This window comes from Mauremys mutica, chromosome 7 (assembly GCF_020497125.1).
Source record: "Mauremys mutica isolate MM-2020 ecotype Southern chromosome 7, ASM2049712v1, whole genome shotgun sequence".
Taxonomy (NCBI): domain Eukaryota; kingdom Metazoa; phylum Chordata; order Testudines; family Geoemydidae; genus Mauremys; species Mauremys mutica.
The window spans coordinates 129,246,150-129,270,969 of NC_059078.1; the positions used below are offsets into that span (position 1 = coordinate 129,246,150).

General features: G+C 49.0%; 1 protein-coding gene across 3 annotated transcripts in view; it reads right to left on the minus strand.

Annotated features, from left to right (window-relative positions):
• Positions 1-23,137, minus strand: part of LOC123375127 (dynamin binding protein) — an 80,186-nt gene extending 57,049 nt beyond the window's left edge. For 2 of the 3 annotated variants that reach the window (XM_045025779.1, XM_045025778.1), the window contains exon 1: positions 23,064-23,137. The gene's annotated coding sequence lies outside the window, so the exon portion shown is untranslated. The remainder of the gene's footprint in view (positions 1-23,063) is intronic. The other variant, XM_045025780.1, reaches the window with a different exon arrangement.
• Between the last annotated feature and the right edge of the window lie 1,683 nt (positions 23,138-24,820).

Below are 24,820 nucleotides of genomic sequence, written 5' to 3' on the forward strand. Positions count from 1 at the left end.
AGAGCTTCACTTCACTGTGTTTTGCATTTTTCTGAGTTAAAATAACTCAGGCTGTGTCTGCACTAGCACTTTTGTCGACAAAACTCATGTCGCTCAGGGTGTAAAAAAACACCCCACCGAGCGACATAAGTTACCCCGTCAGAAGTGCCAGTGTGGACAGCACTATGTCAGCAGGAGATGCTCTATGCTGACAGGAGAGAGCTCTCCCGTCGACATAATTAAATCACTCCCAACGAGCGGTGGTAGCTATGTCAGTGGGAGAAGCTCTCCTGCCAACATAGCACTGTGCATACCAGGCTTATATCGGTGCAACTTATGTCACTCAGGGAGCGGTTTTTGCTTTTTTCTTTGGCCTCTCTCTTTTTTGTTACTGTTGTTACTGTTCCAATAAATTAGCTTTTAAAATATTTGACCATTTTTGACATTATTTGACTGATATTTGACTGGTTGACTGACCAATAATTTTTGGACTAGTCAAATGCTCGACCCTCATTTACTATAAAGCAGCTAAAAAGGGGCACTAACCAAATTGTCCTTTCCTTTGCAGGCCGCCTTTAAAATTGAGCTAGAAAGCAATGGAAAAAATACTGAAGAGAACAGTCCCTCTATAGCCTACAGGGAGGGGAAGGGACCAGAGATGCCTCAATAGTATAGTGCTTTTGTACCTCACGTGACCACAGTGCTCCCACAGCTCTGTAACACATTTATCAAACATTTCTGTACTAACGTAGCAAAGAAAAAAGTCAGTGAGAGAAACTCACAGCAAATGTGATACAATGTATAGCACTATAATCCACAAAGAGAACAGAACAGCACCATAAAAATACAAACCAATGCAGAACACTGGACATTCTGAATACTGAAAGTCAATGCATTAAAAACTGGTAGAAGGAAATCTTTTTATACAACTTATAATTAGCCTGTGAAACTCCTTGCCACAAGATACCAACCACTGAGGTCAGGATCTTAGTGAGAGGCAGAAAAAGATGAGACATCTATAATGAGAATATGAATGTAAGGCTAAAATTATAAAAGGGTATACTAACCCTTCCTGCCTCAGAGCATAAGCCTGGCAGTTAAAAGATGGGCACTAGAGAGAAACTTCCCCCATGGGCATATGATTCCATAATGGGCCCGTATGGGGTTTCTTGCACTTTCCTCTGAAGCAGCTGGTGCTGGCTGTGGTTAGAAGCTATGACAAGAAGTATCAAGAGTGCACAAGACTGGAGGTTATAGGTTCCATTCCTGCAATATACAAGAGGTCAGACTAGTCAGGTGTTTCTCAACCTTTTTGATACCAGGGACCCGATTGCTGCCTTCCTAACCTGTATCAGGGAGATCTCAGGGACCGGCGCCAGTCCACAGACCAGTCATTGAGAAACACTGGACTAGATGACCTAGTGTTCCCTTCTGGCCTTGAAATTCTCTGACTCTAGTTCCTGGCTCTGTCACCAACTCTCTGTCAGGCTTTGGGTAGGTTCCTTCCACTCTCTGTGCCTCAGGTCCCCATCTGTAAAATGCACAAAAAAACAACTCTCCCTACCTCACCGGGAGGGGGGGGAGGGGGGGAGGCACACAGATGTGAGCCATATAAATGCCCAGATAGATGGACCACTCCTCTGATGCAGTACGGCAATTCTGTATGGGAAAGAACAAGTTAAGAATTGCTTAGACAGGTTAGATGTCTTTTAAGTCAGCAGGCCCTGATGAAATGCATCCTACAATATTTAAGGAACTGGCTAAAGAGATCTCTGAGTCATTAGTGATTATCTCAGAGCATTCATGGAGGACAGGAGAGATCTCGGAGGACTGGAACAGGGCAAAGATAGTGCCCATCTGTAAAAAGGGGAGTAAGGACAACCCATGGAATTACAAACCAGTTAGCTTAACTTCAGTACATGGAAAGATAATGGAGCAAATAATTGATCAATTTGTAAGGATCTAGAAGCCTTGTGAATGGGGGGACGCAACAGATGTGATCTATCTCGACTTTAATAGGGCTTTTGATACTGTCTCACATGATCTTCTCATAAGCAAACTGGGTAAATATAGTGTAGACGAACCTCCTATGAGGTGGGTGCACAACTGGTTGGAAAAACATATTCAGAGAGTAGTTATCAACGGTTCACAGTCAAGCTGGAAGAGAATTTCAAGTGGGGTCCCGCAAGGATTTGTCCTAGGGCTAGTTCTATTCAATATCTTCATAAATATTTTGTATAATGGCATAGAGGGTACACTTATATACGGTAGTTTGTGGATACCACCAAGCTGGGAGGGGTTACAAGCACTTTGGAGGACAGAATTCTAAATGATTTTGACAAACTGGAGAAATGGTCTGAAGTAAACAGGATGAAATTCTATAAGGACAAATGCAAAGTACTCCACTTAGGAAGGAATAATCAGTTGCACAAATACAAAATAGGAAATGACTGCCTAGGAAGGAGTACTGCAGAAAAGGATCTGGGAGTTATAGCAGATTGCAAACTAAGGCTTGGCTACACTGGCGCTTTACAGCGCTGCAACTTTCTTGCTCAGGGGTGTGAAAAAATACACCCCTGAGTGGAGCAAGTTACAGCGCTATAAAGCGCCAGTGTAAACAGTGCCCCAGTGCTGCTCCCAGCGCTGTAAGCTAATCCCCACGGGGAGGTGGAGTACCTGCAGCGCTGGGAGAGAGCTCTCCCAGTGCTGGCACCGCGACCACACTCGCACTTCAAAGCGCTGCCGCGGGGGCGCTCCCACGGCAGCGCTGTACAGCTGCAAGTGTAGCCATACCCTAAATATGATTCAACAATGTAAATCTGTTGCAAAAAAGAGACCAGCATTCTGGGATGTACTAGCAGGAGTGTAATACGTTAGACAACACAAGTAATTTTTTGCTCTGCTCAGCACTGATTTTTTTTTTTTTTTTTTTTTAATTCTTTGGCCAGGATGCTCCCCGCTGCATCGGGGAAAAGGGTGTTACATGCTCAGGTATCTTTTCTCAAGGCCAATCTCCCATCCCCCAATGCAGATCGTCCTCCCAGGCCAACACCCCCCACTCAGCATTCACAGACCACATTAAGAACAGTTCCAGTTCGTCACACCCTCTCTTCCCACAAGGTAAAATAAATATCTGATTTCTAGACCTTTAATCATTTTTATTCTCTCCTCTGGACTTTTTTCAATTTGTTCACATCTTTCCTGAAGCATGCTGCTCAGAACTGGACACAGTACTCCAGTTGAAGCAGCTCCTTGGGGAGAGCATGGCCAGGATTTGAGGGGAATGGTAAAGTATGACAGACTAATAATGTGAAAAGTCTAAGGGAGCTGGGGAGAAGTTCATATTTTCAATTAAGTAACAATTTGATCTCATCACAGGTCAAACTCTCATCTGCTAACAATTTTCTTCTGGGTTACAGAAGCCATTGAATGTTAAAATGAAGAGGGAAAAGGAGCAGTTTACATAGAGCAAATGAGAGTTGAAATTAGAGGATGTGGATATTACAGAGCAAAGGGAGTGCTGATGTGGAGGGATGGGGGAATTCTGAGCCCAAAAACTGCTTCCAGATTTCTGGAGAATCTGAGCAAAAATTGTGCACGTCACTAGGCAGCACCAAGCCCTTCCTGCTCTTATTCCCATTTACATTAGATATCTCACTGGGGCTTCCAGAAGTAATGCTATTTCTCTGCACACAGTGTTTTGCAGGATTGCAAACTACACCCTTGCAAGCACCATGAAACTTCAGGTCTCAGCGTCTGGGGAAAGCTGTCCCTTTTCTGGAATGCGTTGGGACTCTTCCCTGAGCACAGGAGTGTTTGCTGTATGTTTCTCTCTCTCTGGGCCTGGTCACTGTGCTCATCTGTTTGAAGGCAGAGAACCAACCTGTGAAGTTTACTTGTTCCATAACAAGACACAGATGTATTATTAATTTTTACAGGACCTTGGCCTTGTCTTGCCCCAGGAGTGGCTGCTTGCTGAACACCTGCTGCAAACTCACATCTAGAAGAAATCATAGAATCATAGAACTGGAATGGACCTCGAGAGATCAGCTAGTCCAGTCCCCTGCACTTAAGATAAGACTAAGTATTATCTAGACCATCCCTGACAGGTGTTTGTTTAACCTGCTATTAAATATCCCCAATGATGGAGATTCCACCACCTCCCTAAGCAATATATTCCAGTGCTTAACCACTCTGACAGTTACAAAGTTTTTCCTAATGTCCAACCTAAACCTCCCTTGCTGCAATTTAAGCCCACTGCTTCTTGTCCTATCTTCAGAGGTTAAGAACATTTTTTCTCCCTCCTCCTTGTAACATGTACTTGAAAACTGTTATCATGCCCCTCCTCAATCTTCTCTTCTCCAGACTAAACAAACCCAATTTTTTCTATCTTCCCTCATAGGTCATGTTCTCTAGACCTTTAATCATTTTTGTTGCCCTTCTCTGGACTTTCTCCAATTTGTCCACATCTTTCTTGAAATGTGGTCCCCAGAACCAGACACAATACTCCAGTTGAGGCCTAATCAGCGCAGAGAGAGCAGAAGAATTACTTCTCGTGTCTTGCTTACAATACTCCTCCTAATAGATCCCAGAATGAGGTTTGCTTTTTTTGCAACAGTTTTACACTGTTGGTTCATATTTAGCTTGTGATCCACTATGACCCCCAGATCTCTTTCCGCAGGACTCCTTCGTAGGCAGTCATTTCCCATTTTGTATGTGTGCAACTGATTGTTCCTTCCTAAGTGGAGTACTTTGCATTTGTCAAAGCAACAAAGAATCCTGTGGCACCTTATAGACTAACAGACGTTTTGCAGGCTACCCCTCTGATACTTTGCATTTGTCCTTATTGAATTTCATCCTATTTTACTTCAGACCATTTCTCCAGTTTGTCCAGATCATTTTGAATTTTAAACCTATCCTCCAAAGCACTTCCAACCCCTCCCAGCTTAGTATCGTCCGCAAACTTTGTAAGTGTACTCTCTATGCCATTATCTAAATCGGGGGTCGGCAATCTTTCAGAAGTGGTGTGCCGAGTCTTTGTTTATTCACAGAAGTCGGGGGAGAGATAGCTCAGTGGTTTTGAGCATTGGCCTGCTAAACCCAGGACTGTGAGTTCAATCTTTGAGGGGGCCACTTAGGGATCTGGGGCAAAATCAGTACTTGGTCCTGCTAGTGAAGGTACAGGACTGGACTTAATGACCTTTCAGGGTCCCTTCCAGTTCTATGAGATAGCTATATATCCATATATTATTAATTTAAGGTTTCACATACCAGTAATGTATTTTAACGTTTTTAGAAGGTCTCTTTCTATACATCTATAATATATAACTAAACTATTGTTGTATATAAAGTAAATAAGGGTTTTAAAATGTTTAAGAAGCTTCACTTAAAATTAAATTAAAATGCAGAGCCCCCCGGACCGTGGCCAGGACCCAGGCAGTGTGAGTGCCACCGAAAAACAGCTCGTGTTCCACCTTTGGCACACGTGCCATAGGTTGCCTACCCCTGATCTAAATGATTGATGAAGATATTGAACAGAACCGGACCCAGAACTGATCCTTGTGGGACCCCACTCATTATGCCCTTCCAGCATGACTGTGAATCATGATAACTACTCTCTGGGAACAATTTTCCAACCAGTTATGCACCCATCTTATAGTACCTCCATCTAGATTGCATTTTCCTAGTTTGTTTATGAGACGGTGATGCGAGACAGTATCAAAAGCCTTACTAAAGTCAAGATATTCCACATCTACAACTTCCCCCATCCACAAGGCTTGTTACCCTGTCAAAGAAAGCTATCAGGTTGGTTTGATATGCTTTATTCTTGACAAATCCATGCTGACTGTTATTTATCACCTTATTATCTTCTAGGTGTTTCCAAATTGATTGCTTAATTATTTGCTCCATTATCTTTTGGGTACAGAAGTTAAGCTGACTGGTCTGTAATTCCCCGGGTTGTCCTTATTTCCCTTTTTATAGATGGGCACTATATTTGCCCTTTTCCAGTCTTCTGGAATGTGTCCTGTCTTCCATGACTTTTCAAAGATAATTGCTAATGGCTCAGATATCTCCTCCGTAAGCTCCTTGAGTATTCTAGAATGCATTTCATCAAGCCCTGGTGATTTGAAGACATCTAACTTCTCTAAATAATTTTTGACTTGTTCTTTCCCTATTTTAGACTCTGATCCTACCTCATTTTCACTGGCATTCACTATTTTAAGACATCCAATCGCCACCAACCTTCTTGGTGAAAACCGAAACAAAGAAGTCATTAAGCACCTCTACCATTTCCGCATTTTCTGTTACTGTCTTTCTCCCTTCATTGAGTAATGGGCCTACTCTGTCCTTGGTCTTCATCTTGCTTCTAATGTATTTGCAGAATGTTTTCTTGTTTTCTTTTATGTCCCTAGCTAGTTTGATTTCATTTTGTGCCTTGGCTTTTCCAATTTTGTCCCTACATACTTGTGTTATTTGTTTATATTCATCCTTTGTAACTTGACCGAGTTTCCACTTTTTGTAGGACTCTTTTTTGAGTTTTAGATCATTGAAGATCTCCTGGTTAAGCCAGGGTGGTCTCTTGCCATACTTCCTATCTTTCCTACGCAGTGGGATAGTTTGCTCGTACCCTTAATAACGTCTCTTTGAAAAATTGCCAACTGTCTTCAAATTGTTTTTCCCCTTAGACTTGCTTCCCATGGGATTTTACCGATCAACTCCATGAGTTTGCTAAAGTCTGCCTTCTTGAAATCCACTGCTTTATTGTGCTGTTCTCCCTCCTACCATTCCTTAGAATCATGAACTCTATCATTTCATGACCACTTTCTCCCAAATTATCTTCCACTTTCGAATTCTCAACCAGAAGATGACTTACAGCTTCTTTCAGGCTGGGATGTTGGTAGAATCATAGAAGATTAGGGTTGGAAGAGACCTCAGGAGGTCATCTAGTTCAATCCCCTGCTCAAAGCAGGACCAACACCAACTAAATCATTCCCCAGGGCTGTGTCAAGCCGGGTCTTAAAAACCTCTAAGGATGGAGATTCCACCACCTCCCTAGGTAACCCATTTCAGTGCTTCACAACCCTCCTAGTGAAACAGTTTTTCCTAATATCCAACCTAGACCTCCTGCACTGCAACTTGAGACCATTGCTTCTTGTTCTGTCATCTGCCATCACTGAGAACAGCCTAGCTCCACCCTCTTTGGAACCTGCCTTCAGGTAGATGAAGGCTGCTATCAAATCCCCCCTCACTCTTCTTTTCTGCAGACTAAGGGTACGTCTATACTACCCACCGCATCGGCGGGTAGCGTTCGATGCATCGAGGATCGATTTATCACGTATTGTCTGGTCGCGATAAATCGATCCGCAAATCAACGCTCGTACTCCACCTCGGCAGGAGGAGTAAGCAATGTCGACGGGGGAGCTGCAACAGTTGACTCACCACCGTGAGGACAGCCAGGTAAGTCGAACTAAGATACTTCAACTTCAGCTACGTGAATAGCGTAGCTGAAGTTGCGTATCTAAGGCCTGGTCTACACTAAGAACGGGGGTCGAACTAGGGTACGCAAATTCAGCTACGTGAATAGCGTAGCTGAATTCGAAGTACCCTAGTTCCAAGTACTCACCCGTCCAGACGCCGCGGAACCGAACTCCGCGGCTCCAACGTTGACTCCGCCACCGCCGTTTGCAGTGGTGGAGTACCGGAGTTGAACGGAGCGCTTCCGGAGTTCGAACTATCGCGTCTATATTAGACGCGATAGTTCGAACTCCGAAAAGTCGAACTCTCCGCGTCGAACTGGCAGGTAAGTGTAGACTAGCCCTTAGTTCGAACCCCCCCCGCTAGTGTAGCCCAGGCCTAAATAAGGCCAGTTCCCTCAGCTTCTCCTCATAAGTCACGTGCCCCACCCCCCTAATTATTTTTGTTGCCTGCCGCTGGAGTCTCTCCAGTTTGTCCACCTCCCTTCTGTAGTGGGGGGCCCAAAACTGGATGCAATACTCCAGATGTGGCCTCACCAGTGCCGAATAGAGAGGGAATATTCACTTTCCTCAATCTGCGGGCAATGCTCCTACTAATGCAGTCCAATATGCCGTTAGCCTTCTTGGCAACAAGGGCACACTGCTGACTCCCATCCAGCTTTTTGTCCACTGTAATCCCCAGGTCCTTTTCTGCAGAACTGCCGCTTAGCCAGTCGGTCCCAGTCTGTAGCAGTGCATGGGATTCTTCTGTCCTAAGTGCAGGGCTCTGCACTTGTCCTTGTTGAAACTCAGATTTCTTTTGGCCCAACCTTCCTATTTGTCTAGGTCACTCTGGACCCTATCCCTACCCTCCAGCATATCTATCTCTCCCCCCACCGTAGTGTCATCCGCAAACTTGTTGAGGGTGCAATCCATCTCATCATCCAGATGATTAATGAAGATGTTACAGAATCTAAACCTCTGGACGTAAAGGTGAAAACAAAACTCTCCCAAGCTTCCACCCAAGAGTGTCCTCTTTGTGCCTGACACATGAGCAGGAAGAGCAGATTCTAGGGAGAGCTGCACTCCGCCTGATATCTGCAATGAGTCACCATCCCTGACTTCTGGCCAAGCACCATTCCCCTCTCACCTCAGAGCTGGGTAATCCCTTTAAGGCAGGGCAGGAGAGGAAGGGAAGGCCCAGGACTGAACAAACATGGAGACGTCATCCTAGCAGAGGTCAGGGCTGAATCAGAGCACAGAATTCCTGACTCAGCCCAGCAGCAGCAAGATACCCCTCCCAGGCAGGCTTGGGGCCCCCTGTATGAATAGGAGGAGAAAGCTAGGCAATTAACTCACCCTGTCATGGCACTCTTCCCCGCTTCCTCTGCTCCCCACCCCCACTCTCGGGAGCAGGTGATGCATTTCAATACCTAACTGTATCTCAGTTCCTAGATTAGCAACTTCCCCAGAGCTCTACTGAAGAAATCCCAGCTCCATGCTGCAGCACGCTGAGGAATCTGCAGCCTGTCAGACCCAGACCAGTCCTACAACAAATCCGTCTGTCCTTTCAGCCAAACCAGCCAGTGCAAGCTAAGAAAGTAGAGACTTGAAGCAAAGCACAACAGCTTTTAACCTGGTGATAATGTTGTTTGGTGCCATCTGTCCAGACTGGACCAAACCAGGTTATTATACAGCCAAAAGGGGTAGTGAAGACTGTGTCACATTTCTGCTGCACAGTGACTCATAGATTTCAGATCCATTTCCCACATGCCTCAGCCTCTCTCTTTGCATCTGAAATGAGGTCGGACAAGAAATTTTCGTTAATGGATTCACCATTTTTGGGGAAAGGCAAGATGAGTGTTAGACCCTTACTCAAAGAAGCCACCACTCAGAGGGAGGGTGACCTGAAGGAGGATGGTGAAATGGGTTTGTGCCCTTTTTAACCTCTTTAGGATGGATGTAGTTAAAATTAATGGAGTTTTTTGTACATTGGAAATATGGATCTTGTCGATCCTGTTTTTGCTGGAAGACTAACACACACACAGACACATGGGTCCCAGCACTTAAGAGACAAGACAGCTATGTAAAGGGATCACTGGAGGTTGATAAGGGTATTAGAGCCCCTGAAATATGAATTACGGTTGCAAGAGCATTTCTAATTCTCAAATGCTTGACTCTGCAACCTTGATAATGTTTTTTTCATTTAGATTTTAGATGGAGTCCACTGGGAAGCAGCATGGTCCAGTGGCTGGGGCACTGGACTGAGAGTCAGGATAACTGGCTTCTATTTCTAGCTCTGCTGTGTAATCTGGGGCATTTTCAATCCTTCCAACCCTTTGCCAGCGTTGTCTATTGAAACTCATCTCTTTAGGGCAAGGATTCTCTCATTCAGTTTGTAAGCACCTAACTCATGGGAGGCCAGCTCTTGGCTGGGCTGCTAGGTGGTACTGGAATACAAGGAGTTATAATATAATAGCTTTTATAATTTTGCTCAAATACATTTTCAAGTGACACAAACACTAGAAATATAGGAAATAACTAGTTAAGGCAACATTAACTTCCAAGCCAAGCATAAGGCAGCAAGTGTACTCTCACACATCATCTTCACTACAAAGTCCTTTCACAGAGCCACCCACAGTGTACACATCCCAGTCACACATTGAACTCTGAGCTCAGCACAATGAGGTGTCACAGCCATGCTGCCCACACCAGCTCTGCAGGCCCCGTGCTCAGCCAGACTCACTACTTTCATGCCTCCCACATCTCCCCACTCCCTTAACCCCTGCCAAAGTTTTAAACAACTTAGTTTTATCAATGCCCATTTTTATTAATATTTAACTATTAAAAATAAACATTAATTCCAGTGAATGGAGGATCCCAGAGGCAGGGGAGAGCAGCTGTAGTCAGGACCCAGGGAAGCCATGGCAGAGCACAGAAGTAGCTAACAGGCACGGGTAGTTCCTCTGGCTTTTCTTTGCTGATATTCATTCAGTTATAGCAAACAGAACTGTGCTGCCCACAGCAAATCTTGATGGTTTGTATAAAAACAATCACGTTCTGTTACTTCCCTTCCCTGGCTTTGGTCTATCTCTAAACGTTGAGCTTCTCGGGGCAGGGACTCTCCTTCCTTCTTGAATATCTGGAAAGCACGTGGCACATCGGGGTGCTCTCACGAACAAATGAATAAATACATTGTAGCGGGGTGGCTACCCACTCCTGCCCTTTTGGGGCTTTAAAACAGCCCTGGGAAGGGGCTTTAGGCTGGGCTGATTGGGGAAGTGGCTGCAGCTGGGGCCACGCCCCAAACAGAGCTACAGGGCCTTATAAGAAGGCCAGGGAAGCCAGAAGGAAAACAGTCTCTCTCTGTATTCAGAAGGAGATGGGCCTGGCTGCAGGGAGCGGAAATAGAGTACCTGAGTGGAGCAGGGCTGGGGAAAGGCTGAGGAGCTGGGGAGCTCTGGCCTGGAAGGCCCCAGGCTGCGGCCTAGCACAAGGCCAAAAGGGTACTGGGGGTTGCAGGGGGCAGCCCAGGGGTAGGCCAAGGCAGCAGGTCCAAACCCTCCTTGCCAGCGATGAACAGGCTGATACTGCAGCCTGCCCCAGGACGTGGGGCTAGAGAATGACTGGCAGTGGCCAATTCTGAGGCAAAGTGGGGATAGGAGGGTGGGGGTTCCCCTGGGAGGGGGAGACCCAGTTAAAGGGGCACCGGGGTCCTGGGAGGGACACGGGGGCCAGGAGAAGACAGGTGGATCACCGGCCTGCAGAGAGCGCTCCGAACGCTGGACTGAGCTAATTCCCAAGGACGACCAGCAGGAGGCGCCGCAGGGGTGAGTCCGACCCGTTACATACATAACAGGGACTAACACCTTGTAGGTTAAACATAATTGCACATTTTAAACAGTGGCCTCTCACAGAGACATGTGAGGGAGAAAGACACATACATAAAAGTTTGCAATTTGTGGGGACCCGGGTATTTTAGTTTGGGGGGAGGGGGAAATTGAGGCTGTTGGGGAAAAATCTTAGAGAAAAGTATTTCTAAGTGTTTCGTCTGTGAGAGTGAGGAAATATTTTACCATAACGATATTACAGAAAATCCAACTACCCCTGAAGAGTGTGTGCTGGATCTGGAGACCCAAATCAGTCATTAACATGTGAGAGATAGAGGGATCTGAGCCAAACTTCAGAGAGAAATCTTCACAGACCCTTTTCTAGAGAGCTGTGACCGACACTTCCACAAAATAAACTATCCCTAGCTGCCTTTCAGCATGATGGTTAATGCTACTTGTTTCAACAGTAACCTGCAAAAGAAAAAAAACTGAGCTTGTACCATTTTTTCCCCTTTATGACAGAGATAGGGACCCGAAAAGGTTCTGTAAAAAAATAAAAAATAAAATTCTGCTTGTTTTTCCAGTATTTAAGGTCCTGTCGAGGCTAGAGAATTTTATGGTGACAGAGTAGCTTGAGTACATGATGACATCACAAAACAACAGAGAAAAACTGCGCTGAAAGAGAAGATTTCTAGTGTAGGTGTTTTTTGTTGTTTTTGCAAAAAGAACAGGAGTACTTGAGCTGTAGCTCACGAAAGCTCATGCTAAAATAAATTTGTTAGTCTTTAAGGTGCCACAAGTACTCCTGTTCTTGTTGTGGTTACAGACTAACACGGCTGCTACTCTGAAAGTTGTTGTTTTTGTTAGTTTTATTTTACCTGATCTATTAAGGCACAAAGAGCTCAACAAAATACCTCTGAGGCCTCCCACTGGTCCTCCAAAAAAGCCATATTTCTTTATATTCATAATATTGCTAAGGTTAAAAAAAGCTGGAAACAAATAAATGAGAACAAAACCCCTTTGGGCTGCTCCCTCCATCACACAAGAGCCCAAGCCCAATCCTTTCAAATCCCTTTGCAGGCCACCTGTAATTAAACTGCAAACAAGCTCCCTTTTGTAAACCATTCCAGAAGCGGGTATATAGGAGAAATTTGAATTTGGTGACAAAAAGATCTTGGAAGGTTACAAGGCGCACTGGAGACAAAAAATGAGACAACTGCAGTTGGTGACATTGGCAGAACAGAGCTGTGTGGGAAGGGGACACTGACAGAAGCCAGCTCAGAGATGTAGGCAGTGTCTGCACTGAAAGTGCAGCCAGGAAGTTGAAACGTGATGCACAGCACAATAGGAGGCAGGGAAGTGAGTAAGGTGGAGTAGATGGGGTGAGATTGTGCTGTATGGTACAAAATAACTGTTTGGGAGAGTTGTGTAGGGCAGACACTATATCTCCTGTCTCTGTCAGAGGTAAAGACAGAGACTGTAACAGAAGCCAAGGAGAGAGAGGTCTTTTTCAGCAGAAATTTGAAAGCCATGGAAACATGGCAAACCGTACATGACAAGTGTCAGTCATATCACTTAATGAATGACTGAAAGGCACTTAGATACTACGGAGATGAGGACAGGATAGGAACTAGAACTAGAAAAGAATAGAGTGAGGCAGCTCTAGATGCCAGGAGCTGCAAAGGAGAAGGTGCTTGCACAAGGAGAGGCTAGAGCATGTGAAGGATAATGCATCAGCTTTGGCATCACTCTGTCAGACATGCTGTAGCAGGCAGAGGTGGTGCAGGAGGTGCCTGCTGCCGTTGCTCAGATTGCAGATGTCATAAGGCAACCCCTCAGGAACTGATCAAGGTGGCACTTTTTGCCACTCAGCTCAGATCATCTACAAAGTAAGATGCCTTTGTCCCTCACTATGCCTGAACCCAGGCTTCCCTACGAAACAGAGGAGATTTAGTAGAACGAGAACATTAGCTGAGATACACCCACGGGGTGAAGCTTGCATCAGGCCTCTCACCTGAAGGGGGTCTGCCCACCTGTACCCTCCTCCCCAACACCAACATGGCCTCAGCCCGCCAGGAGGATGCACATAGCACCAATCCTACCTTTGAACTCTGAGGCCTCATGCTTAGTGTTTCTCCTCGGTAGAGAGGGCAGGCCCAAATTACTGACAAGCAAAATAACATTGTTCAGTGTTTGTATCACAGCAGCACCCAGAGGCCCCAGCATCTGCTCCTGGGTTTATACAGTTAGGAGCCGCTGTTCTTCCCTCCTGTCTCTCCCTGGAGAGAGTTTCTCTCATAAGCTATTAGGTCAATACCAAGTGCCACAAATTACAGGTCCCTCCTTCTGGTTTACCCCAGAACAGCCCTCTGGCCATTGGAACTCAGATCACATGGGTATCTCCACACAGCCCATGGCAGCAAATCCCAGAGCCCCAGCTGCCAGGCTCACACTAGGGCACTAAAAACAGCTGTGCAGACTGAGCCCACCCCCTTCCCCAGGCTACATCCACACAGCTAGCCTGAGCCTGGCTCCACGCTTGCTGCCACTCACTGTGTGGACATGTCCACAGAGGATCGAAATCCCTAGGCCAGATGGCGCTCTGCCAAGAGTGCTCTGTACAGGAATGATAAAGGCAAGTGCTCTGCAGCATTAATGGCTTTACCTGACAGCTGGGCCATATGCCCATAGTGTTACAAGGCAGGGTGTATGCTGCAGATGGAGGAACAGTGACAATACTGCCCAAAGCAACAGTCGCAGACTTGGACATTGCTCAGCCCAGTCTCCCTTAATTGTGGACACAACTGAGGTCATTTATGTGTGTATGCCTCTGGGCAGCAAGTTGTGGGTGCAGAGAGGCCAGATTTTAAAATCAGGCCTATATCGTTAGCCCTACAAACTGAGTGTTCCTCTCAGTGTCCTGCCTGTTCAACAGCTTTACTACTTCTGACACCGTCACCACATCAACGATGTTCCCCAGATCCCCAGAATTTACTCTGCCAGACCTACCAGTAGCACAGGGCAGATCTGGCAGAGCGCATCATTAAATCAGAGCTTCCATTTACCTGTAATCCCAATTCCAGTCTTCCTAACAAACGAAGATGAGCATTAACTGTGCAGTTAGTATGCCAGACCCTTTGGGAGCAGTAGCCATGAGACACTTGGAGTGGGACATCCTGACCCCACTGAAGTCAATTGAAATTTTGCCATTGATTTCAACAGAGCCAGGATTTCACCCAGAAACTGCAGCTGTGTGACTCACACCGACATACTAAACCCCCAAGCACAATCTCTCCATGCCTCAGCTTCACCCACCCTTGCTGCAGGACCCATATCACAGATGTAATAGTGATTACATAATAGCTCAGTAATAGTGATCACAGTGTAATTAAATGTAACATCTTTGTATGGAGGGATACCACCAAAACCCACACCACGGTAACATTTCACTTTAAAAAGGGGAACTACACAAAACTGAGGATGCTTGTTAGATGGAAATTAAAAAGAGCTGTGACATGGGTTAAATGCCAGCAAGCATGGGGACTATTTTAAAACACCATAACAGAGGCTCAGATGAAATGTATACCCCAAATCAGAAAAACAATGAGAGGACCAAAAGAACGCCACCATGGCTAGAAAGCAGAGCAATGGAGGCCATCAACAGCAAAAAAGCATCCTCTAAAATCTGAAAGCCAAATCCTAGTGCAGATAACAGGAAGGTGCACAAACTCTGGTGGGTTAAGTGTAAAAGTATAATAAGGCAGGCAAAGAAAGAATTTGAGAAGCAACATGGTAAAGATGCAAAAATTAACAGTAAAAAATTTAAGTACATGAGAAGCAGGAAGCCTGTCAAACAGACAGTAGGGTGACTAGATGACCAAGATGCTAAAGGATCACTCAAGGAAGACAAGGCCATTGCAGAGAAGCTAAACGAATTCTTTGCATTTGTCTTCACGGCAGAGGATGTGGGGAAGATACATACATCAAAGATATTCTTTTTGGGTGACAGATCTGAAGTACTGTTCCAAACTGATATGTCAATAGAAAATATTTTAGAACAAACTGATAAATTAAGCACTAATATATCACCAGGACCAGATGGAAGTCACCCAAGAGTTCTGAAGGAACTCAAATATGAAATCGCAGATCTATTAACTCTAGGATGTAACCCATCACTGGAACAAGTCATTGTACCAGATCAGGGCCGGCTTTATGACCCGCAGGGCCTGATTCCAATACCCGGCGGTGGTCCGGGTCTTCGGCAGCACTCTGGTGGCGGGGAGTCCGCTCCAGGTCTTCCGTGGCACCGAAGGACCCCCCGCCACTGAAATGCCGCTGAAGATCCCCAGAGCGGGGCCCTCTTAGGCGTGGGTATGGGGCCCTCTTAGGCGCAGGGCCCGATTCCGGGGAACACAGATGTTTTTTAAAAGGGCTCCAGAGGTGATCCTGGCAATTACAGAATGCAAGCCTAACTTTACTATAGTTTCTACCAATTTACCTGGTACTAAAGTACAGAATTATCAACATATAGATCAGGGGAGGGCAAACTATGGCCTGGATCCGGCCCATCAGGGCTTTCAATCCAGCCCGCGGGATTGCCAGACCTGTGGCGCAGCAGGGCTAAGGCAGGCTCCCTGCCTGCCCTGGCTCCGCACTGCTCCTGGAAGCAGCCACCACGTCCCTGCGGTCCCTGGCGGGGAAGGGGAGAAAGGGCTCCATGCCCTACCCTTGCCTGCAGGCACCACTCCCCGCAGCTCCCATTGGTCAGGAACGGGGAACCACGGCCAATGGGAGCTTTGGGGTGGTACCCACAGGTGAGTGCAGCGCACAGCCAAGCCGCCTGCCCCAGCCCCACCCCTAGGAGCCACTGCTGGACATGTGGGCCACTTCTGGGAGCGGCATGGGGCCAGGGCAGGAAGGGACCCTTTCTTAGTCCTGCTGCGCACTGCTGCCACCCTGGAGCTGCTCAAGGAAAGCAGTGCCAGGCCGGAGCCCACACCCTGAACCCCTCCTGCACCCCGCATGCCAACCCCCTGCCCTGAGCCCCCTAACCCCCTGCCTTGAGCCCCTGCCACTCCCCTCCTGCAGCCCAACCCCCTGCCCTGACCCCACTCCTGCACCCCAACCCCTTGCTTTGAGCCCCTTCTTGCACACCTCACCCCCTCCCATACCCCAACCCCCTTCCCCAGCCCTACATTCATGGACCTGCATACTATTTCCCCACCCAGATGTGGCCCTTGAGCCAAAAAGTTTGCCCACCTCTGATATAGATAAATACAATTTGTTGGGGGAAAAGTCAACATGGCTTCTGTAAAGGGAAATCATGGCTCACCAATCTATCAGAATTATTTGACGTGTCAACAAGAATGTGGATAAGGATAATCCAGTTGATATAGTGTACAGGGATTTTCGGAAAGCCTCTAACAAGGTCCCTCACTGAAGGCTCTTAAGAAAACTAAGTGGTCATGAGACGATGGGGAAGGTTCTCCCATGGATCAGTAACTGGTTAAAAGACAGAAAACAATGGTGAGTTTTCACAACAGCAAGAGGTAAACAACAGGGTCTCCCAAGGATCTGTACTGGGACCTGTGCTGTTCAAGATATTCATTAATGATCTGAAAAAGGAGGGTAAACAGTGAAGAGACAAGTTTGCAGATAATACAGTATTATTCAGGATTGGAGTGACCTTTGGATTGAACTAAGAATTACAAAGGAATCTCACAAAACTGGGTGACTGAGCAACAAAAAGGCAGATGAAATACCGCATCGATAAGTGCAAAGTAATGCACATTGGAAAAAACTAATACTAACTACACATAATAATGATGGGATCTAAATTAGCTGTTACCATTCAAGTAAAAGTCTTGGAGTCATTGTGGATAGTTCTCTGACAACTTCAGCTCAATGAGCAGCAGTGGTCATAAGGCTAACAGACGGTTAGGAACTATTAAGAAAGGTATATGTGAAAGAAAACGTAAAGTCAAATGAAGTAAAAATCTTAAATGAACCAAACTGTACCATAGAATCTCTATGGATAGTAATTCCAGGCTTGAATAATAAGACCAAACAAGTAGGGATATACTACTGACCACCTGGCCAGGATGGTGTTAGTGACTGTGAAATGCTCAGGGAGATTAGAGTCTATAAAAATAAAAAACTCAATAATAATGGGGGATTTCAACTATCCCCATATAGACTGGGTACATGTCACCTTAGGTCAGGATGCAGCGATAAATGACTGCTTCTTGGAGGCAGGCAGCTAGTCCTGGAAACCCCAAGAAGAGATGCAATTCTTGGTTTAGTCCTAAATGGTGAAAGAGGTGAATATAGGTGAACCGCCTGGTAATAGTGACCATAATATAATTAAAATTAATATCCCAGTAGCGGGGAAAACACCACAGCAGCCCATCACAGTAGCATTTAATTTCAGAAAGGAGAACTACACAAAAATGAGGATGTTAGTAAAACAGAAATTGAAGGGTAGTGTCAAAAGTGAAATCTCTGCAAGCTGCATGGGAACTTTTTAAAGACACCATAATAGAGGCTCAACTTAAATGTATACCCCAAATTAAAACACACAGTAAGAGAACCAAAAAAGTGCCACCATGGCTAAACAACAAAGTAAAAGAAGGAATGAGAGGCAAAAAGGCATTCTTTAAAAAGTGGAAGTTAAATCATAGTGAGGAAAATAGAAAGGAGCATAAACTCTGGCAAGCGAAGTGTAAAAATATAATTAGGAAGGCCAAAAAAGAATTTGAAGAACAGCTAGCCAAAAACTCAAAAAGTAATAGCAAAAAAACATTTAAGTACATCAGAGGCAGGAAGCCTGCTAAACAACCAGGAGGACCACTGGATGATCAAGATGCTAAAAGAGCACACAAGGACAATAAGGCCATTGTGGAGAAACTAAATTAATTCTTTGCATTGGTCTTCACGGCTGAGAATGCAAGGGGGATTCCCAAATCTGAGCCTTTCTTTTTAGGTGACAAATCTGAGGAACTGTCTCAGATTGAGGTGTCTTTAGAGGAGGTTTTGGAACAAACTGATAAACAATAATAAGTCACCGGAACCTGATGGCATTCACCAAAGAGTTCTGAAGGAACTCAGATGTGAAATTGCAGAACTACTAACTGTGGTATGTAACCTATCATTTAAATCCGCTTCTGTACCAGGTGACGGAGGATAGCTAGTGTGACGCCAATATTTTTAAAAGGTTCCAGTGATAATCCTGGCAATTACAGGCTGGTAAACCTAACTTCAGTACTGGGCAAACTGGTTGAAACTGTAGTAAAGAACAGAATTGTCAGACACATAGATGAACACCATATGTTGGGGAAGAGTCAACATGGTTTTTGTAAAGGGAAATCATGCCTCACCAATCTATTAGAATTCTTTGAGGGGGTCAACAAGCATGTGGACAAGGGGAATCCAGTGGATATAGTGGACTTAGATTTTCAGGAAGCCTTTGACAAGGACCCTCACCAAAGGCTTTTAAGCAAAGTAAGCAGACATAGAATAAGAGGGAAGGTCCTCTGAGGGATCAGTAACTGATTAAAAGATAGGAAACAAAAGGTAGGAATAAATGTGAGTTTGGAGAGAGGTAAATAGTGGTGACCCCCAGGAGCCTGTACTGGGACTAGTACCATTCAACATAGTCATAAATGACCTGGAAAACGGGGTAAACAGTGAGGTGGCATAATTTGCAGATGATACAAAACTACTCAAGATACCCAAAGGAGACTGAGAAGAGTTACAAAGGGATCTCACAAAACTGGGTGACTGAGCAACAAAATGGCAAATGAAATTCAGTGTTGATAAATGCAAAGTAATGCACACTGGAAAACATAATCCCAACTATACAAATAAAATGATGGGGTCTAAATTAGCTGTTACCACTCAAGAAAGAGATCTTGGAGTCATTGTCGATAATTCTCTGAAAACATCGACTCAATTTGCAGCAGTTGTCAAAAAAGTGAACAGAATGTTGGGAATCATTCAGAAAGGAATAGATAGTAAGACAGAAAATATCATGTTGCCTCTATATATCCATGATATGCCCACATCTTGAATACTGCATACAGACCTGGTCACCCCTGTCTCAAAAAAAAAAAATTAGAATTGGAAAAGGTTCAGAGAAGGGCAACAAAGATGATCAAGAGCATGGAATGGCTTTTAAAGGAGGAGAGACTAAAAAGATTAGGCCTATTCACCTTAGAAAAGAGACAACTGAAGGGGGACCAGGTCTCTCAAATCATGAATGGTGTGAAAAAAGTGACTAGAGATGTGTTATTTACCCATAGGAACATAAGAACAGCCATACTGGGTCAGACCAAAGGTCTATCTAGCCCCGTATCCTGTCTGCCGACAGTGGCCAATGCCAGGTGCCCCAGACAGAATGAACAGAACAGGTAATCTATTCCCTGTCTCCCATTCCCAGCTTCTGGCAAACAGAGGCTAGGGACACCATCCCTGCCCATCCTGGACCTGTCCTCCATGAATGTATCTAGTTCTTTTTTTACCCTGTTATAGTCTTGACCCTTTCCCAAAATACAAAAACCAGGGGTCACCCAATGAAATTAATAGGCAGCAGATTTAATACAAATAAGAGAAATTTTTTTTTCACACAATGCACAGTTAACAAGTGAAACTCATTGCCATGGGATGATGTGATGGTCAAAAGTATAACAGGGTTCAAAATGAAATTAGATTAGTTCCTGAAGGATAGGTCCTTCAGTAGCTGTTAGCCAAGACGGTCAGGGACGCAACCCCATGCTTGAGGTGAAACCTGACTGCCAGAAGCTAGGAGGGAGTGGATCACTCCAATTGCCCTGTTCTATACACTCCCCCTGAAGCCCTGGCATTGGCAACTGTCAGAAGACAGGACACTGGGCTAGATGGACTATTGGTCTGACCCAGTGTGGCCATTCTTACGCTCTTACGTAGCAGTGAGTCAACAGGATGCTCCAATCACTGTTATTTTTATTAACATGATGGAAGCAGCAGCATCCTGTGCAGTCCTACATGTAATGCACTGCACTACAGTGCTAGCCCCCAGGATCGCTCAGTCTGACACAGTGCACTCTTGCTGTAGCCTCACACACAACCCAATGCACTATGCTACCGTGGTTAATCCCAAACACAGTGAGAGTCCCGACAGCATTCCCGGGGGCCAGACCTTTCACACTTTGGCAAAACACAGTTTTCAGGCCAATCAAGTTTTCTTGAGAACTGGAAGGAGGGTTACACCATGGTAGGGGTAACAGGCAGACAGTGGGTGGAGTGAGACAGGAGGGTTGGGGCAGAGCGAGCGGAGAGATGGGGGAGCAGGGGCATGAGGGGCACAGAGCAGGGGAGATGGAGTGTTGTGAGGAGCAGGGGATTTCATGGGCAGAGGGAGAGGGATCTCAGAGGCACACAGGGAGAAACAAGGGATGCTATGGGCAGGAGAGGGAGATGTCATGGGGAGCAGAGGCACGGAGCACGGGGGAATAGGGGAAGCTAGAGGCAGGGGGACAGGATGTCAGGGGCAGAGCAGAGGGGACGGGGTGGGTGCTCTGCATGGGGAGTCGGGGGATGAGGATGTGGGGACAGAGGTGTGGAGTTTTGGGGGGCAGAGGGATGAAGTCAGGGTGTCAGCAGAAATCAGGGTGGGTGCTCTGCATGGGGAGAGAGGGAATGGGGCTGTCAGGGGCAGTGGGTGGATGTGGGGGTGGGTTTCCTGCATGCAGAGCAGAGGGAGTCAGGTGCCTGAGGGGGAGTCAGGGTGGGTGTTCTGCATGGGAGCAGGGCACTGGTGATGCCAGGGGCTGGGTGAGAAGACGGGGTGTCAGGGGGATACAGGGTATTCTGCATGGGCCTGTCAGGGTGGGGGGAAGAAGACTGAGGGTGAGGGTGTGGGTGCTCTGTGTGGGGAGCAGGGAAGGGGGGCATCAGGGCAGAAGGGAGATGGGTGCTCTGTGTGGGGAGCAGGGTGTTGGGGCAGAGGGCAATGGGGATGTAGGGTGTCGAGGGAGGACCAATGGGGGTTGTGGGGAGTCATGGCAGAGAGGCAATGGGGGTGTCGAGCAGGGGGCAATTGGGGGTACTAGAGCAGAGGAGGGATGGGAGAGTCAGGGCAGGAAGGGCGATGAGGGATGTAGAGGGCGGGGCAGAGAGGGGTTTCAGGGACGGGGCAATGGAGGGATGTTGGCAGACTGAGGGGCAATGCAGGGGGTGCTAAAACACAGGAGTAATGGGGGTTGGGGTAATGGAAGATGGCAGAGGAGGACTAGAAGGTGTCAGGGTGCTGGAGATTTGAGAGGGGGCAATGGCAGGTGTCAGGGGGTCTCAGGGCGGAGGAGTGAGCGAGGGAGATGAAGGGGTCTGAGCACCAGGGAGCTATGGGTGGGCATTCAGGAGTGGTCTCGGTCCTCGGGGGAGTCTTGGGGGACAAGGGGTTCCAGGAGGGATAGATGGGGTGTCAGCGGGAGGTGGAGATCTCTGGGCACCAGGGGGCCTCGGGGGGCCATAGGGGGCTCAGGGGATGAGGGGCATTGGGGCAGTTGGGGGCCGGGAGTGCTGGGAGGGAAGGGGGCCATGGGGGGGGCTCAGAGTGCGAGGGGTGTCAGGGCAGGGGGTGCCAGGAGGGATGGGGGGCTCAGGGCACAAGGGGGGCAGGGTAGGGGATTCTGGGGGCCATGGGAGGGCTCAGGGCACGAGGGATGCCGAGGCAAGGGGTGCCAGAGACCATGGGGGGGTAATGGAGATTATGGGGGGGCTCGGGGTGCAAGGGGGATGAGGGTAAGGGGTGCCGGGAGGGATGGGGGGCTCTGTGGGGGGCCATGAGGATGGCTCAGGGCCAAGGCCGACTCCAGACCCAGCACGCCAAGTGCGCGCTTGGGGCGGCGTCCCGCGGGTGTCCCGCGGGAGGGCGGCAGGCGGCTCCGGTGCACCTCCCGCAGACATGCCTGCGGAGGGTCCGCTGGTCCCGCGGCTCCGGTGCAGCATCCGCAGGCACGTCTGCGGGAGGTGCACCGGACCGGCGACCGCCAGAGCGCCCCCCGCAGCGTGCCGCCATGCTTGGGGCGGCGGAAATCCTAGAGCCGCCCCTGCTCAGGGCACTGGGGTGCTGGAGTAGGGGTGATGGAAGGAATGGGGTCCTGGGGGGGCCATGGAGGGGCTCAGGGTGCCAGAGGTGCCAGGGTAGGGGTGCCAGGAGGGTGGAGGACTCTGGGGCGGGGGGTCAGGGCGTGAGGGGAATCGGGGGCCAGGGGCGCCGGGAGGGATGAGGGTGTTGGCAGGAACGGGAGGCAATGGGGGGCCATGAGGGGTTTTGCGGGGGCGCCGGAGGGACGAGGGGTCGACGGGAATGGGGAGCAATGGGGGGCCATGAGGGGGGTTCAGGGCGTGAGGGGGGGCGCCGGGAGGGACGAGGGTTTCGGCGGGAACGGGAGGCAATGGGGGGCCATGAGGGGGTTTCGGGGGCCGGGGGAGCCGGGAGGGATGAGAGTGTCGACGGGAACGGGAGGCAATGGGGGGCCATGAGGGGGGTTCAGGGCGTGAGGGGGGGGGCGCCGGGAGGGATGAGGGTTTCGGCGGGAACGGGAGGCAATGGGGGGCCATGAGGGGGTTTCGGGGAGCGGGGGGCGCCGGGAGGGATGAGGGGTCGGCGGCAATGGGGGACCATGGGGGGGAGTCTCGGGGCCCTGAGGCGGGGCGCTCGCTCTGCGGGAGCGGCTGAGGCCCGGCAGCCCCAGGCCGGAGGCCCCGGAGGCCCGTCTCTCCCCCGGGTAGCTGCTCCCGGCCCGGCTCCCGTTCCTACCTGCTCCCCGGGCCGAGCCGGCCCCGCGCGGCCGCTCCAGCCCCTCCACGTCCCGCTGCCGCGGCCGCCTCCGCCCCCGGCCGGCGCCCCGCCCGCCTGCCCGAGTCACCGGCCCGGCCCCGCCCCGCCCCGCCCCGAGAGAGCCGGGAGCCGGGGCCCGCGGGCGCTGGGCTAGACCGGAACGGGCCCTTCTGGACGCCCCCCCCCCGGCCCTGCGCGGGACACTGGGCACCGACAGGGGAAGGACACGAGGACACAGGGCAACGCACAGAGACATGGGGACATGGCACCCGCCGGGACACAGACCCTCCGCCCAGAGAGAGGGACACAGGACACCCCCTCCCCAAGAGACGGGGACACCCCACCGGGACACAGACACCCCCCCACAGACCCAGAGACACAGGACACCCCCTTCCCACGAGACAAAGACACCCCGCCGGGACACAGACACCCCCCCACAGACCCAGAGACACAGGACACCCCCTCCCCAAGAGACGGGGACACCCCACCGGGACACAGACACCCCCACACAGACCCAGAGACACAGGACACCCCCTCCCCAAGAGACGGGGACACCCCACTGGGACACAGACCCAGAGACAGGGACACAGGTCACCCCCTCCCCACAAGACAGGGGACACCCCGTCAGGACACAGACACCCCCCCACAGACCCAGGGACAAAGGACAGCCCCTCTCCAAGAGACTGGGGACACCCTACCAGGACACAGACAACCCCACACAGACCCAGGGACACAGGACACCCCCTTCCCAAGAGATGGGGACACCCCGTCAGGACACAGACACCACGCACAGACCCAGGGACACAGGACACCTCCTCCCCAAGAGATGTGGGACGCCTCACAGGGACACAGACACCCCCACACAGACCTAGCGATGGACACAGGACATCCCCTGCCCAAGAGACGGGGGACACCCCACAGGTGCACAGACCCAGAGACAGGGACATAGGACAGCCCCTCCCCAAGAGACGGGGGACACCCCGTCAGGACACAGACACCCCCACACAGACCCAGGGTCACAGGACACCCTCTCCCCAAGAAATGGGGGACACCCTGCCGGGACACAGACACTCCCGCACAGAGCCAGAGACAGGAGACACAGATACAGGACACTGCACATGCAGCATGGGATACCCCCCACATGGACATGGGGACACATGGCATAGAACATCCAGCTTGGGGACAAGGACGTAGACATGGGGATGCTGACAAAGGGATACCCTGCACGGACACAAAGAAGTGGACACAACCCCCTCCTCCCCACACGCACACGGATACAGGGACACCCCTCACGGACATGGACACAGGACAGCCTGCCTGGACACAGGACGCTCTGCACAGATACAGGGATATGATTCCAGATATAGGGACACCTCACAGAGTCACACCACCCACAGACATGGATGCTCACAGTCAAGGATGCACATGGCCATGGGACACAGTGACACCCTACACAGGACACAGGCTCATGACATGCAGCCCCCTGCATGGGGATGGCATAGGGCACAAACTTACTTCCCCGCTCCCCCAACAGCACAAGGACACACACCACATAGGCAGGGGGACACAGAGCCTCTGTCACCATACAGCTGACACAGTGCCAGACAGGCATATGGACACAAACATCTACCATGCACCTGACATGGGGGAAACTGATCCATGGTGATCCTTAGGGGAAAGGTGGATGATGCACCCTGACTCCAGCAGTGTTGCAAGCTTGGGGGGAGTGTGTCTCA